Raw genomic sequence first — 14428 nt, 5'->3', positions numbered from 1 at the left:
TCTTGACGTGCATTTCTTCTTGCATCCTTTGAAAGGTAGTTACACAAGATTTCTTGACTTGCAAGGATACTACTGTGGTGTGACCTGTGGCTTTTCTGATCATTCAGAGTAGGGTTATTATAAAGCCAGGTGCTATTTCTTCGTGCTGTTTCTTTGAAAATGCTTTCCTCCTGAGTGTTGTCTGGGTTCTCCCGAAGCCTCTCCTTAGATACCTACCAGTGACTCTCCAGTGGTGGTGTGGTTTTTCTGGGCGGAGAGGTTGAATCATTCACCCTGTGCTTCACTTAACAAGTTCCCATTGTGAACAGAGCATGAGCAGGGACCACCATCCTGGTTGTCTGGGGGGAGACAGAAGGGAGGGAGAAGCAGCATTCAGGTAAAGGGCAGTGATTGGGTCAGTGCCCATCTGAGCGCCCACCCCATGCCCGCGCCCGGGGTGTGAGAACTCAGCAGCAAACAACGCGCCCCAGCATTCCCGTCCCCGTGAGGGAAGACCTTTATGTCACGAATGGGGAATGTCTAACGTCAAGTGGCCAGTGACCGAGCAAACAGCAGGTGAATGGAAGGGATGGGTGGGAGGGAGGCATCCTTCTAGATCTTGTCGTCAGGGAAGGCCTGTGTTGGCGGAGGACTTTTGAGCAGACACTTGAATGAGGGAATGCATATGCGTGCAAAGCCTGGGCAAGGAGGCAGAGAAGCTAGGCCCTTGGGCAGCAGTGTCCTCTGTCAGTCCCAGAGATAGCAGGGAGGCCCGTCTGGGTAAGGGGAGAACACGAGAGCCTTGGCAGCAGCAAGTAACTAAAAGCCAGGTGGTTTAAGGTTTAGGTAACTCTCATTAGTGTGAAATAGGAAGCCAGTGAAGGCTTTGGGGAAGATGAGTCACATGGTCCTATTTGTGTTTTCAAAAGACCATTCTGACTGCTGGGTGAAAAACAGCCTGTTGGGGGTGTGGATGGGGGACTAGTGGAGGGAGGGAGACAAAATAGGAAATTGTTGCCCAATGTCCCCAGAGGAAGGTGGCAGCTGGGACCCAGGTAGGAGCAGCGAAGGCGGGAGATGTGGTCAGATTGAGGATATTCTAACGTCAGAGCTAAGAGATTTGCTGAGCCACTGCACGCAGTCGGGGAGAGAGGTACCCTGGGATGTGTGCCTTAGCATAAAGAACATGTTGCAATTGCCTAAAATGAAGAAGATTTGGAGAATGGGGTGGGGGTGGCTGGCGGTGCTCAGTGAAGGATTTGGTTCCAGTCACGTTCACGTGGAGACCCCGACTTTTCCACCCGACTATGTAGCTGCCGAGGCTGCTGGGTTCAAGGGGACAGGTGGGGCCCGAGACGCACATTTGGGAGTTGTCAGCGTGAGGGTGACAGAGAAAGCAGGAGGCGAGGAGGCCCGGGAATGAGTGGTCGGTGAGAACCAAGGCTCGGGTCCTGGAACACTGGCGCAGGACAAGTCGGGAGGGAGAGGACGAACATGTTTGTGTGCAGACTGGATGAGTGAGCAGGAAGGGAAACCCGGCAAGGGGAAGAGACCAGCGTGGGGAGCTTTGCAGGCTGGTGCGGGGGCGCGCTGGGTCTCAGGTCCCCCGGGGGCACCCGCAGGCAGCCAGTGCTGCAAGCACGCGCAGGGCCTCTTCCGATTGCTACAGCTTCTCTCCGTGGGACTCCTCGGCCTTCAAAGCTAAGTCGGCTCCAGGGGTTATGTCGGCCATGCCTTCCTGAACTTCACTGGATTTGCACCGACACCGACTTAGTCTTACAGAGTGGGTGTCTCCTGCAACCACACCTCATCTAGGCTCGTGTAGGCTTGGCCCCTCACCAGGGTCGCTCTCTTGAGGGTCGCCATGTCTCTCACAAAGCTGACAGTACAGAACATCAGGAGGTCCCCCGGAACTGTGTACGTTGAATGCGTTACTTTTCTACCTGATATTTCTTGTCATTCCACTTGTGGTCGGGTTTGGAGGTTCTTCCACGTCCCTTAGGAACTCTTTGTCTCTGCACAGTCCCTTTTAATTTAGCTTTTCTGAGTACATCACCTGCCTGCTCCTCTGGCTTTTGAATATATGGTCTCCTGGTTTTTTTTTCCATAATTGCTCTTTCTACCTAGCAGGTGAACGAGTCCTTTGAGTTCAGTTGCAGGAATTTAGAGCAGGTGAGTGGCAGAGCTGAGAGTTTCAAATCTGCCCCAACTAGTATGTTTGTTAACTTAGACACCCTCTTACGTAAGTCTAACAAAGGATTCTGCCCTGGGAGAGTTGCATAGAAGGGCTGTTTTTATAGAATTCATGCCCGTGCTTTGATTTGGGATTTGGGGATTTAGGGCAAGGTGAAAAGTTAAGGTGAGGAATAACTTGAGTTGACTTTTCTTAAGCATTCTAAGCCAAGCATTTGAGGATTTTCTAAAAACTAAAGGTCAGCTTGCTCTGGCTCTAGCAAGCCTTAAGCTTTACTCTGTTCATCCCTAGGAGAGACTTGCCTTTGTCCCAGCCCTGCTATTGTGTGCTGGGCTCAGCCCATCAGTAACCAGCCCTGTGGTTCTTTTGATTGCAAGGTGCCCTTCGGCAATAACAATCAGGAAACTGGGGAACAACAACAACAACAAAGGTTTATTATTTTTACAGGACCTGGAAATTGCCTGGCACTCCTGGGGCCACCCAGCAAGGTTACAGTTAGAGAAAGCACCCAGGCCTGGGGTTCTGCTTTTATTAGGGGAGGAGGAGATCCAGGGTTTAGCTGGGCTCACTCTTTTTTTTTTTTTTTTAAGATTTTATTTATTTGTCAGAGAGAGAGCACAAGCAGGAGGAGAGGAAGAAGCAGGCTCCCCCGCCCCCCCCCCCCCGCCCGAGCAGGGAGCACAGTGCAGGGCTCGATCCCAGGACCCCGGGATCATGACCTGAGCCGAAGGCAGACACTTAACCGACTGAGCCACCCAGGCGTCCCTGGGCTCACTGTTTATTGGTGAATTTAAAAAAAAAAAAAAAAGGAATTTAAAGGAGGAAGAAGAAACAAGTGGCGCAAATGGTCAGTTAATCAAGATCTCTAAAACAGAAGAGCTGGGGAGTCTCGGGGAGGGGGGTTGGCTAGCTCTTTATCTAGTGGCCTGGCTGGCAGAAAAGAGAAAACCTGACTGTCACTGTCCTGACACCTGCCCTCTCCTAAACCAGTTTGTGGCAGTTTGCCAACAGTTCTGGGAAACAGCATTTTTTGCTGGTTTTTAGCACCTTAGCAAAGCAATGGGATGGCTGTGCTGCAAGCAACATTAGTAATAGAAGGAAATGAATGGGGACTGTTGGATTAGACATTTAAACATGTTTGCCTAAAGCAACGCCTATGCAGTAATGACTTGGGTGTGTCCAGATGTTTAGTCACATTGACTCAGCATAATTTCTCTCGCTTGCCAAATCACAGACTAGAGCAATCAACTTGTTCCTGCAACAAAACCTGGTGGTCGGCTCTCCTTGCAGCCGAGCCCCACAGACGGACGGAACCCTTGCAACAAAGCTGAAAGGTGTGTGGGCACCGAGGCCCTCCTGAGGGAGCCTCCTGTACGATTTCCAGAAGGGCGGTTTGTTCTCCAAAACTAGTCACAGAAAGGCCATTTCGATTTAGCTTTCCTTTGAAAGTCAACTAAAGGTCACTAATATGCAGCTGAACCCAGTTTTGCTGGGGAAACGTGTGTCTGAGCCTCCTGACGATGGCCTGCTACTCCCATGAGGACGGAGTGCTGGGCTCTGCCTTAGCCAACTTGACCTATGGCCTAAGTCCCGTTCTGCCTCTAACGGGCTGAGCAAGTCTCCTTCCCTGCACTGAGTCTCCTTGTCATGTTACATAGTAACGGCATCGTGAGGGGCGCCTGGGTGGCTCGGTTAAGCGTCCGACTCTTGATTTCAGCTCAGATCATGATCTCAGGGTCACAAGATTGAGCCCCGTGTTGGGCTCCCTGCTCAGTGAGGAGTCTGCTTCTCTCTCTCCCTCTGCCCCGCCCCCCACGCTCTCTCTCAAAAAAAAAAAAACAACAACCCTGCAACAAACCATGTAGCAAACTAAAGTTTGCAAGGAACTTTCCTATATTAGCTCACTTTGATCTGCCCACCCTGGGAAGGAGGCAGGACAGACCCTGCGGTCAAGGATCCTACAGACTTCTTCTTCTTTTTTTTTTTTTTAAGTAAACTCTGTCCAGCGTGGGGCTCAAACTTACAACCCCAAGATCAAGAGTCGCATGTTCTACCAACTAAGCCAGCTAGGCGCCAGAAGAACCCTGCAAACTCTTGTTAGCCCTGGAGAATAACAGGAATTAGGGGAGCTTCCTGATCCCTTTGTCCTCTTTGAAGCTTCTCCCTGCATGTTCTGCTTCTTGGTGGCTCTCCTCCTCTGTTATGAGGCTGAGGTGCCGAATGACTGTGGAGGCAGCCCCGGCACAGTCTGGCAGTTTGCCCCCAGATCGGTGTCTGGAAACCCCCGGACCCTGACTGCTCTCTGGCGGACTCACGGTGAAGGTCCTCACCGCAGATGGAAGGACAGAGCTGTGGACGGAGTGCGGGCTCTGGCAGTGTGGAGAGGATAGGCCGTGCTCTCTGCAAAAAATAAGAAAGCATAACACTTGGAAGAAGTATTAAAAATGTCTCAAGGTGGGGCGCCTGGCTCAGTCAAGCGGCCTACTCTTAGTTTCAGCTTGGGTCATGATCTCGGGGTCGTGGGCCCACCACTCTGCACGGAATCTGCTTCAGATTCTCTCCCCTTCTCCCTCTGCCCCTCCCGCTTGTGCCCTCTCTCTCTCTAAAGTAAATAAATAAATCTTTAAAAAAATGTTTCAAGACTCTGGAAATTGACCAAATGCAGACAAATTAAAAAGCATTTATTCTTGGGAAAAACTACGAGAGCAGCAGGTAAGAGCAGTGGAGGCCTGCAGTCCTCTTGCCTGGAGCTGCCCCCCACCGCCCACCCTCTCTCTGTTGGTAAGGGAAGCAGTTTTACCAGATCAGGGCTCTGTTCTGAAGGGGGCATACTGATCATGGTTTATTTGGGGGTCACGGAGGAGAGCTGTAGGTTTTTTATCAGCCAAAAGCAGCAAAGGTGGTGAAAAATGAATGGGAAAAGCCCGAGACTTGCCAGCCTGAGGTCTCAGTGGGGCAGGCAGCCGACGAGCCAGAAATTTGTCAGGGAGACTGTGGGAGCAAGAGTGCGGTAGGAGTGGGTAAGCGCTCCGCACCTCCCAGGCTGCCGGGGACCTGCACAAGTGCAGGCCCCCAAATCACTAACCCGACCCTCAGTACCCAACCACCTGCAGTTTCAGCCCCCCAGAGATGTACCAGTGAACATGGGGATTTCCTGGTCAACGTTAGGAAATTTACTGGTGGACCCTTGGGTTCCTCCGGGGGGAGGGGTGACCTTGCCTAAAACAACAAATTCTTTGCTAACAATTTCCTTTTTTTCTACTCCGCTCTCTACCTTTAAAGGCTTTCCTCTTCTGTAGCCCTTTGGTGCCCCCCTCTACTTGCTTAGGATGCTGCTGACTCATGAATCGATTAAGAAAGCCAATTAGATCTTTAAAATGTATTTGGCTGAATTTTTGTTATTTAACAGATTTGGTGGCAGCAGTGGGATTCGAAGCGAACTTCCAGCAGCATTCAGGGACAAGAAACTGGTATGATAGCCCTGAACCGTTTGAGTTCACTGCCTTTCTCCCTGTTTCCAAGGGCTGTTGGTGAGTTCCTCCTGGATCTAAGCTCTGCCCTTTTTGTGTTCAGGCTCCTGATCTATTCAGCTTTCCTTTACAGGGCAGGTCAGTTTGAGTGGCAGAGAGTTATGCCTGGAGCCCAGCTGAGCTGGCAGGGGGTCTGCCCAGAGCCAAGCCCTTGGCTTTTCAGATCACAAGTTCCCAGATGGAAAACTTCAGCAAGTGTCCACGGGATCAGTGGTGGTGCGCACGGGGCCGTCTTGCGGCGGATACTGTAACATCTCTTGGTTACTGCCAATGCATTAAGATGCACATGTTTGTTTGTCTTATTTTATATAGATAAAGGCTTACTAGCGGGGATCTCAGAAGAAGCCAAAACCACAAAAATCGGTTGGCAAAGATTGAACATTTAAAGCCTGTTAGAGCACTTGCCACCTCCAGAAGACTCCTGTGATAGGATAAGTTGGTCACAGAACAGGTTAGATTGACATCAGGTCACCCACCGACCTCAAGAAAACTTCCATGCAACAAGGTACACTGTTGAACACCCACAGTCCTCAGCCTCACCGCACATCCCATTTAGGTGTCAGTTCGGCTGTTGAGAAACCCAAAGTCTTAGCAATGGGATCCTTAGATTCTAAAGAGTCACATGCTCAACCTTCCAACACACCTGCTTATTTTATGTCTCAGAACAACATAAGTTTTTCTTAGAAGTTGCAGATGCCTAGCAAAAACAGCAAAATCTCACTAGGCTTGTTTTGTGTCCTGAGGAATTTGGCTCGGGAACCGTCAGGCCGGAGGCCCCACAAGGCCAGACAGAGACGCGAGTTGCCCCCCACGGGCGTTTGGATGTGGCTGTGGGAAACTGGGAGGTAACTCCATTTGCAGCCAGGGTCCTTCAGAGCTGCTGCAAGCCCTCAGAGTTGCAGCCTGAAAAGACAATGGCCCCTATGGGGAACATTCCAATTAGAAAAGATCATTTAGGAAGTACCCTTGGAAGCAAAGTTTCCCAAATTAAGCCAAATGGGATACCTGTTTTAATTGGCAAGCAGAAGCCTCGAAAAGGTTTCAAAACCCCTGAGTGGTTTCATTAGAAGATTCACTGCAAGAGGCTAATGAAAAATTGCACACACACCCCTATCTACCTTCAAAGAAGGGCCCCCACACGGGCCCCTCCAGAGTTGATGAAACTGAGGGGTTTTCCGGTAAACAGCCAAGGGGAAACTCTGGTAGATCCCAGAGCCAGCAGAGGGGATCCTGGAAAATCTGGCAGAAGCCAGCAAAGGTTGGAAATTCTTACCAGAATCAGCTCTTCTGAATCTCTGTCTGTAATGCCCAGTTACGAGGGGAAATTTTCATGTCCCTTTCCAAATCCAGACCCATTGGTCATTGATCCTTCTTGTCCCAGCTGCTGCCTTTCTCCTCTCGTTCGCACAGCTGGGCTGGGCTTTCTGCCCTGCCCGGGACTTGCGGTTGTGTTTCTTTCTTTTGGCTCTCTTTGGGAGTAACTCTGGATCTTGGGAAGTTACTATCCTTTGCACCCTCTTTGTGGACCGTCTTACACCAAAGGGGGGATTATTCAATACTGCCAGAAATATTTAAAATTAGAACTATGTACCCAGGAGCACCTGGGTGGCTCAGTCGTTAAGCCTCTGCCTTCGGCTCAGGTCATGATCTCAGGGTCCTGGGATTGAGTCCCACATTGGGCTCCTTGCTCTCAGTGGGGAGTCTGCTTCTCCCTCTCCCCCTCTGCCTAACCCACCCCCATGCTCCCTTCCTCTCCCAAATAAATGAATAAAAGCGTTAAAAAAAAAAAAAAAAAAAAAAACTATGTACCCAGAGGGGAAAAAAGCAAATTGAGATAAAGTAGTGGAGTAGGTGGATCGACCCATGATATCATTTAAGTTATAACCCAATTGTCTGAGGAACTGAAAGCAACTGTCCTTATCTTTCAAATCTTCATAGAACTAGAAACGCAGCTCTAGAGGCAATTCAAAGCCCACCTGTTCCTCTCCCAGTCCCCAAACTTCCCCTAATTATCTTAAACTGCTGGTAAACTACTGGCTTTAAGAAACCAAAGTCCTTCTAGAGGAATGTGCATTCTTTCTCTGTCCCTCAAACTTAAATCATCTTATCAGGACTTTGAAATGTCAATACAGCCCACAATCACCTGAGATCGAAGGGAAAATAAAGGGGGAAAGAGGCCTTTTTATAATATAAACTGCTAAAAGGGTTCTCGTGCCCAAACTCTAGCACCTCTTCCTTAGGATCAATTCCAAAGAACAAAGACAAATCTTGAAAATCTCCGCAAATATTAGTAACTACAGGGTCCCTGCATCTGTCTCTGTGTCCATACATACATATGGTACAAATGTGAGATTTTTCTACCTCCAATAGTATTGCTAAAATTAATTTGTCAAAGAGCTCTATTTAGTTGGACAAGTGCTTGTAAGGATAGGGCATTCTAAAACTCTAAGACACACTGAAGCTAATCCAGATGCTTTTTCAAGTTCACGTGATCTGGGAAAATATTCAGTTCCTGGTTTAATTAAAATAGACTTGTCTCTAGAGTTATCAGCATTAAAATTAAAACTTTCATTCTGCCTGGGTTTACTGAAACTCAAATAGGTTGATATCATGATCTCTTACACAAAGTGTTTTTTGTGTCTTTTTTAAATACTCGGAAGAATGATGGACTTTGACGTCTCATAAAGTTTCTATGTACCCATAAAGATTTTGGTAACCTAAAATCTTAAAAGTTTTGCTGAGTTAAGTTTAACTTAATGAGTTAAGTTAAATTCATTAAATATGTAGATCATTTCCAAATAAGATATAATACTAAAATATTAGTTACTGAACATGGCTTTATCTACTTTTGGCTTCCTTATTACACGGAAACTATAGATAAGTTTGGGTCCTTAGTAACATGGGTGGGGTTTTTTGTTTATTTTATTTTTTTAAAGATTTTATTTACTTATTTGACAGAAAGAGACACAGCGAAGAGGGACCACAGGCAGGGGGAGTGGAGAGGGAGAAGCAGCCTTCTTGCTACTGAAGGCAGATGCTTAACGACTAAGCCCCCAGGCGCCCCTTGTTTATTTTATTTTATTTATTTATTTTAAGTTTATTTTGGGGGGCGCCTGGGTGGCTCAGTCAGTTAAGCGGCTGACTCTTGATTTCGGCTCAGGTCGTGATCTCAGGGTCATCAGATCGAGCCCGCCTCGCACTGGGCTCTCTGCTCAGTGGGGAGCCTGCTTCTCCCTCTCACTCTCCCCCTGCGCGCGCTCTCTCTCAAATAAATAAATAAAATCTTAAAAATAAACAAATAAATAGACAAAGGTTTCTTGGGTTTTTTGTTTTGTTTTGTTTTTTTACTTTTGGTCTGCTTAAGTCTTTTTGACCTGGAACATTCCAAAGGATTTGTTCAACTAATTGGCCTTATTTGCTATGTTACATTGCATGGGAAACATTGTCAAATAAGAAGCAAAACTTAATTTTCTTTATGCTGTATTTGTATGATGGTGGCAAGATGTGGATAAAGTACATTCTGCTTCTACAGTAATGGCCCCTCGTTGCCAGACTTGCCATCCTGATGTCTTGGTGACATGGCAACAGTCTGCTCCTGAATCAGAGGGGGCTGACCGGTGTCTGTAAATTAACCGAACCATCAGGGCCTCGGGGAAACCAGGATGGCACTTGGTCCTTCCCGACTCCCCGGCAAACCCCATTTTTCCGTTTCTGCACTCCTTCACCCACCATAGGGCATTTCAAATAAGATGACTTAAATTATAGACAGACATTGGTGGCGAGGCTTCTGTAATACTACAGAAACCGTCTAACCGCAATGTCTGACTTGGCAGGTCCATAATCCTGGAAGAGCCTTGTCTATTCCCAGAGGCCTCCTCCCTCCTCCTTCTGGACACTTTGAACAGGTGCAGCTGGACTTCGGTTTCCACCTAGTATGAGTTACGGATTCGCCCTTGTCATTATGTATCTGTTTTCCAGGTGGGTTAAAGCCTTTCCCTGCCTCACGGCTCTTGCCCTCACAATGGCAAAGAAACTGTTAAAAAATGTGTCTCTCACTTGGGTATATCTTCTATAATCTCCAGGGATCAAGGCACCCACTTCACTGAGCAAACCACATGAGCCTTAATGAAAACCTTGCAAACTTCTTGACATTCTATGGGTGTACAATCTTCTGTCTACTGCCAGAGGTCTCTAGTGTCTCACGCGCAAGCCGTCACCGGAGGGAAAGAGGCCTTCCCAGAGGGTCCTGTGGGTCACAGTCTAGAGCCTGATGAGTGGGTATTCTGCAAACGTGAGCAGTAGAAGACAGCCCTCGAGCCCCACTGGAAGGGACCATATCAAGTGCCCCTGAAGGTATTAAGCCTCGGGTACACTTCTCACAGCTGAAGAAGGTGCCACCTGCCACCTGGCCCGGCACAGACACTGGAGACCTCCGAATCCAAGTGGCAAGGAAGAAAAGCAGCTGATGCCAAGGCAGACCTCTCGGGCCCAAGCCAAGGGGTCAAGGCTTCTTACGTTAACTAAACCTAAGAACGTTCTCCTTTTCCTTTCTTTTACTCCGGCATTGTCCCAGAAAGATAATGCTCTCATCTCTATCTCCCAAGTCACAGCTAAGGGGAAGGGTGCAACCTCAGGATTCAGAGCATCCTTTTATTTCAGGCTATGAGAAAATCAAACTGTGCTCCTAACTTTTCACAAGCAAAATAAGACATCTCATTGTTCAGCTCCCCTACCAGGAAGCTCTTGTGATTCAGGATGCACTCCTTTCTCCCTACTTCCCTGGCTAGGGATAAATGTAAGTGAGGGCTCTATGATCAGGAAAAAGTGACGGCAAACTCTGCTATTGAAGGTCAGTAGCTATCCACCAGCAGCCCTAAGACTTTCTGGTCAAAGTAGTTCTTCATAATAAGATAGCCCTTGATTATCTTCCAGCTGAGCAAGGAGGTGTCTGGCCAACACCGCCTTCTGCACCTGGATTAACACTTCGGGGGAAGTCAGAACATAAAATCACTGAGCAAGCCACCTGACTAGAAGAGTACCTCCTTCAGCCGGGTCTTCCTTGGACTGACTTGACTTTAGTTTGGTTCTCAGGGACAATGGCTTCAAAGTGTACACCAAACATTGGAAGTTATCCTGCTCGTAGTCATCGTAATAATCTCCCTGGTGCGTTATATTCTCTCAAAAACTTTACATGCATTTTTGCCGCCGCTAACCCACGGCAAATGACCTCCCTGAGACCGGAACGTCAGAGAAGGAATAAAGAAGACAACCAGCTTAAAGACTGTGCACCTGAAGTCGTAACCTGTGTATACCCCAGAGATTAAGTAAAAACGTCACGAACTGTGAAGACCACACAAAGGATCGACAGAAGCTTCGAGAAATAGAGCAGTAGCTGAGAGTGGCGTTAATGCCTTAAATTTTGATCACGTCTCTCAGCTAAGCTGAGAGTCTGATCAAAAGAGGGAATTGTTAAAGAGAAACCACAGGCCTGAAATGGTGGCACCTAGGTTAAGGCCCCAAGTCAGTAAACAAACAATACCTAATCTTTTTTTTTTTAAGATTTTATTTATTTGACAGAGAGAGACACAGCGAGAGAGGGAACATAAGCAGGGGGAGTGGGAGAGGGAGAAGCAGGCTTCCGGCTGAGCAGGGAGCCCGATGCGGGGCTCGATTCCAGGACCCTGGGATCATGACCTGAGCTGAAGGCAGACGCTTAACGACTGAGCCACCCAGGCGCCCCTACAATACCTAATCTAACTGCAGTTTCGACCCCCCACCCCTGTCCCCCAGATGTGTAACCTTTAACATGGGAATGTCCTGGCCAGCATTAGGAAATTTACTAATAGACCCTTCTGTTCCTGTTAGGAGGGCGACCTTGCCTAAAACAATGAACTCTTTGCAAACAATTTCCTTTTATTCAGCTCCTCTCTGTACCTTTAAAAACGTTTTCTTTGGGGCGCCTGGGTGGCTCAGTCGTTAAGCGTCTGCCTTCGGCTCGGGTCATGATCGCAGGGTCCTGGGATCGAGCCCCGCATCGGGCTCCCTGCTCCACGGGAAGCCTGCTTCTCCCTCTCCCACTCCCCCTGCTTGTGTTCCTTCTCTCGCTGTGTCTCTCTCTGTCAAATAAATAAATAAAATCTTTAAAAAAAAAAAAAAAAAAACGTTTTCTTTGCTGTGGCCCTTTGGAGCTCCCCCCCCAACTTGCTAGGTGGGTTGCTGCTGATTCATGAATCAATAAATTAAATCTTTAAAATGTACTTGGTTGGGGGCGCCTGGCTGGCTTAGTCAGTGGAACATGCAACTCTTGTTCTTGGGGTTGTAAGTTTGAGCCCCGTTGGGTGGAGAGATTACTTAACAAATAAATAAAATCTTAATAAGTAAATAAAATGTACTTGGTTGGGGGCACCTGGGTGGCTCAGTCGTTAAGTGTCTGCCTTCGGCTCAGGTCATGATCCCAGGGTCCTGGGATCGAGCCCCGCACTGGGCTCCCTGCTCGGCGGGGAGCCTGCTTCTCCCTCTCCCACTCCCCCGGCTTGTGTTCCCTCTCTCGCTGTCTCTCTCTCTGTCAAGTAAATAAATAAAATCTTTTAAAAAAAAAAATAAATAAAATAAAATGTACTTGGTTGAATTTTTGTTACTTAACAGATCCAAATAGGAACATTTCATGATGGTGAGGGATCAATACATCAGGAAGATATAACCATTATAACCATTATGGGCATCTAGCATCAGGGGCATAATACCTTAGGCAAAGACAAGCGAAAGGAGAAATGGGCAACTGAAAATTCATCGTAAAAATTCTCAGCAAATTAGAAATAAAAGAGAAACTTCTCAACATAATGAAAGACATCTATGAAAAACCTAAAACATCATACTCAGTTGTGAAAAACTGATGCTTTCCCCCTAAGATTGGGAACAAGGCAAATATATCTCCTCTTACCGCATCAACACATTATACTCGAGGTGGTCTCAGTGCAAAAAGCAAGGAAAATAAAAGGCAGTCAGACTGGAAAGGAAGAATTAAAATTGCGTTCATTCACAGATGACAAGGCGTCAGGACACAAGATCAACGAACGACAATTAGTTGTGTTTCTGTGTACCAAGAATGAACAATCTCATACTGCACACAGGAAAGTCCCATTCATAATAACACCAAAAGGAGTATTTGGAATTGAGTTAACAAAAGTGCAAAGCCCCTGCACTGAAATTACAAACATTGCTGAAGCAAATTAAAGAAGATCGAAATACAAGGAAACATTTTAACATGTTCATGGCTTCAAAGACTCGATATCCTTAAGATGGCCATTCTCCCCAAATTAACCTAGAGATTCAGTGCACTCCTCAAAAAATCTCAGGGTGCTTCTCTGTAGAAATTGACAAGCTCATCCTGAAATATATATGGAAATGGCAAAGGACCTATCTTTTTTAGTAAATTTAGTAAATTTCCTAATGCTGGCCAGGACATTCCCATGTTAAAGGTTACACATCTGTGGGAAGCCTGCTTCTCCCTCTCCCACTCCCCTTGCTTGTGTTCCCTCTCTCGCTATCTCTCTCTGTCAAATAAATAAATAAAATCTTTAAAAAAAAAAAAGAATTCTGGGAGAAAACCTAGGAGAAAATCTGTGTGACCTTGGGTTAGGCAAAGATTTTTTAGATATGTCACCGAAAGCATGATAAATTGGACTTCATCAAAATTAGAAATCTTTACTCTTCAGAAGACACCATTGAGAAAATGAAAAGACAAGCCCCAAGCTGGGAGAAAATATTTGCAAATCATATATCTAATAAAGAATTTGTATTTAGAACACACAAAGGGGCGCCTCATGGGCTCAGTCGTTAAGTGTCTGCCTTCGGCTCAGGTTGTGATCCCAGGGTCCTGGGATCGAGCCCCGCATTGGGCTCCCTGCTCAGCGGGGAGCCTGCTTCTTTCTCCCACTCCCCCTGCTTGTGTTCCCTCTCTTGCTGTGTCTCTCTGTCAAATAAATAAAATCTGGAAAAAAAAAATAGAATACACAAAAACTTTTAGCACTCAGTAAGACAAACCTATTTAAAAAAAAAAAAACAGGCAGAAGCAGGCTGTACTTAGTGAATGGCTTCCAAAGAATAGAACATGGAAAGGAGGAAAGAAATAACTTTATAGTGGGGAAGCTAGACAAACACTGCCTCGGCTAGTGGTCAGGACCAGTTTCATCCCTGTTGAAAGCAGGTACCTCTGAAATGATGTCCGGAGAATGGCACTTTACCTCTGTGGTATTCTTCCACAAACCCACAACCCCAGTATAACCATGAGAAAAAACATCCGAAAAAAAAAAAGTCCAAATTGAAGGACATTCTATAAAATACCTGACCAGCATTCCTCAAAATTGAAGGTCATGAGGCAACCATGTTAACATTAGATCCTCAGACCTTGTTCATCTCATAGCTGAAAGTTGGTATCCTTTTACCAGTCTCTTCTTATTTCCCCCACTCCCCTATATGTCAATAGATCTTTTTTTTTTAAATCTTTTCTTTTTTTAAAGTTTTATTTATTTATTCATGAGAGTCAGAGAGAGAGAGAGAGGCAGAGGGAGAAGCAGGCTCCCTGCCTAGCAGGGAGCCCGATGCGGGACTCGATCCCAGGACCCTGGGATCATGACCTGAGCCGAAGGCAGACGCTTAACCATCTGAGCCACCCAGGCGCCCCAATAGATCTTTTTTTTTTAAAGGACAGTCCTATGAAAAAGTT

General features: G+C 46.9%; 1 long non-coding RNA gene across 2 annotated transcripts; it reads left to right on the top strand.

The window, feature by feature from the left end:
* The first annotated feature begins 44 nt into the window (after positions 1-44).
* On the top strand, positions 45-11290 carry LOC144381988 (uncharacterized). Of its 2 annotated transcripts, XR_013448386.1 has the most exons (4): positions 45-1896; positions 3408-6208; positions 9537-9681; positions 9786-11290. It is a non-coding gene; the product is annotated as an uncharacterized LOC144381988 (long non-coding RNA). The 2 variants fall into 2 exon arrangements; XR_013448385.1 differs by lacking the exon at positions 45-1896 and having other exon boundaries at positions 1903-6208.
* Positions 11291-14428: the final 3138 nt, after the last annotated feature.

This window comes from Halichoerus grypus, chromosome 5 (genome assembly GCF_964656455.1).
Source record: "Halichoerus grypus chromosome 5, mHalGry1.hap1.1, whole genome shotgun sequence".
NCBI lineage: Eukaryota > Metazoa > Chordata > Mammalia > Carnivora > Phocidae > Halichoerus > Halichoerus grypus.
This window is presented reverse-complemented; position numbering and strand designations above follow the sequence as displayed.